General features: G+C 34.5%; 1 protein-coding gene across 35 annotated transcripts in view; it reads left to right on the plus strand.

The window, feature by feature from the left end:
• Nucleotides 1–2,763, plus strand: part of LOC106870491 (fas apoptotic inhibitory molecule 1-like) — a 130,554-nt gene that overhangs the window by 77,880 nt on the left and 49,911 nt on the right. The window lies entirely within an intron of this gene.

Below are 2,763 nucleotides of genomic sequence, written 5' to 3' on the forward strand. Positions count from 1 at the left end.
ATATATATATATATATATATATATATATATATATATATATACACACACACACACACACACACATATATATATCTACTACATATATGGAAAATTGGTGTGTGTTTGTTTATTAGCTAACTCCTCCTACATCGTTTTATTGATTTTGATGAAACTTGACACATGATTAGACCTCATGTCTGGAAACCTGGTGACATACTTAGATTGTTAAAAAAATCGATAATACAGCCCCTGAAAGGACGTGTATATCTACCTCATATAACTATTTTTTTTTAAACACCCAAGGGAAATAACCCATTTCATTGCTTATATTCGATTACTTTGAATATTGATTTTTTGTGTGTGCTATTTCTAATTTTTGCAGACAATATCACTTTTATACTCTATTTGACACGGAAACCTCGTGACATACTTAAATTGTTGGAAAAAATCGATAAGAGGGCCCTTCCAATGGATCCTTCTATCTACTACATATTACTAATTATTTAAACAACCCAAGTGAAATAACCCATACCACCTGCAGATTTTAGCAAAGCGATCAATATTTGATTCTCACGATCAACCGACCTAATTCTGCATTTGAACTACTAAACATTATTATTGCACTTTCTTAATTTGAATCTTAAACATTAAATACTTCATTCATACATTTCTATACATACATACTTTTTTGAATGCACATAACTCCGATAATTCTTCATTTTTACAGATACACTTTTTCCATGAGAGTAGGTAAATTTTTTTATTCCACAACGTATTTGTAGTGGTTTCATGCAGGCATAGCGTAGATTTGATCCTCGATTGTCAAATTTCACTTAACAGTTCAATAGTGCTTTTCTCACGATAAAACAATAGTTTTTCTGTGAATGACAGCAGTTATACATTTCCCAGATGCCTTCACTAAGCAGAATAATGTCTTTGCCTCTCGCCAACCTCTGAAAACCTCTCTCACCAACTTTCTACTCCAAACTCTGCAAGCCTCTCTCGCCAACCTCCAACAGTCTCTCCCTCCTCCAGCTGACAGTTTTGTGGGAGTTATTACGAAGTTGCTTTCTTATATCAGAGTAATAAGGCATTTCAATAGAACATCTTTATCCCCGGGAATTACCAACTAGTATATATATATATATATATATATATAAAGAGAGAGAGAGAGAGATATATATAAATAGATAGATATAACAAGCAAAGAAGCCAGATCTAAAATCTCTTTAAGAGATGACCACAGTAGTTATTCTAGCGACCAATGTTCACAGCCACATGAATATGGCTGTTCGATTTGAATGGGTTTTGCTGCAATTTTTTAACCCCAAGAAGACATCTCCTCTAGCTAGTTAATGATGCACAGCTAGAGATGTCCTCTTATTAAAACATTGCAGTATACTATGTTTGGATGGAACAAGCATGTTGAAGTGGCTACAAACATTACTTGTGATCATCATCATCATCATCATTGTCATTTAACATCTGCTTTCCATGCTGGCATGGGCTGGACAGTGTGACTGAAAGCAGGTAAGCCGGGAGGCTGCACCAGGCCCCAAACTGATTTGGCAAGGTTTCTACAGCTGGATGCTTTTCCTAATGCCAACCACTCTAAGAGTGTGGTATGTGCTTTTTATGTGCCATTCAGGTGGCACTGGCATCAGACATGTTCGAATGGTGCTTTTTGTATGCCGTCTGCACAAATGCCAGCCAGGCAGCACTGGCATCGGCAATATATATATATATAAAGTTAGTAGAGTTAGTGGTTGGAATAACCATCTAAGGGATAAGAATATTCGTTTTGCTACCGGTATAAATTATCTATGTTAACCCTTGGGCATACGTATGCAAGCATATTATGCTCATAGGATACAAGCAATAACAAAAATACACAAGAGTTTATCAGGAATCAAATCTAAATTAAGCTGAAAATGGAGAAATCTTAATCAAAAACAATTAACTACCATCGATTATTATTTTTTAATACAAGTCTTTATCCCATCTAACAGCTGTTTCTGCTTCCAATGTCTCACAGCGCTGCCAAAGAAAATTCTGAGAATAATATTCATTATATTCTATAACAAATCTGATCTGGAACATAGAGCTTCATCAGAGTGAAGAAAAAAACATAAAATAACTGAAATGAAAAGAGAAGTACCTCGAGAGAAGAAATGAAGGCTTAATATATTCGGATCACACCTTTTTGCAGTGTTTATGAGCTTTATGTTTAGAAATTTTTAACTCCCCTGCAAGTTCTTTAGTCGTGATATTTGATTTTTTCTTGCCTACAAAACATCTTCATCTAATTTTGAAGTTCCTCTACCATGACTCACCTTCCAAGATAAATAAATCAGCTTCAAATTTTGCAAACCACCTTTGAATAGTTGATTCACCTACAGCATCATCATCATAAACTTCACAGATGATTTTTGCAAGTCTTTGAAGAACTTCCTCCTTTTTTTGAAAAGGAAAAGCATTGCAACACGAAAATGAACTTTTTAGTTATTCATTTCAAGTGTGAATAAAGGGTAACTGGAATGAAAGATAAATCTATTTTTAATCAGGAACAAAGAAGAGATGCATTACCACTTCAAGCAACGCCAAAGTTTTAACTGTGTTATGTTTCAGTTGTTGTTCCATGAAGCGTTAAAAGATTTAGCTTAAAAATGCGCAGAACTTTCTGGAACCCCTAATATTTACATATATACATACATATGTGTGTATATATATATATATGTGTGTGTGTGTGTGTGTGTGTGTGTGTGTGTGTGTGTGTGTGTGTGT

The sequence above is a fragment of the Octopus bimaculoides genome, chromosome 19, assembly GCF_001194135.2.
Source record: "Octopus bimaculoides isolate UCB-OBI-ISO-001 chromosome 19, ASM119413v2, whole genome shotgun sequence".
In the NCBI taxonomy this organism is placed as follows: Eukaryota; Metazoa; Mollusca; class Cephalopoda; order Octopoda; family Octopodidae; genus Octopus; species Octopus bimaculoides.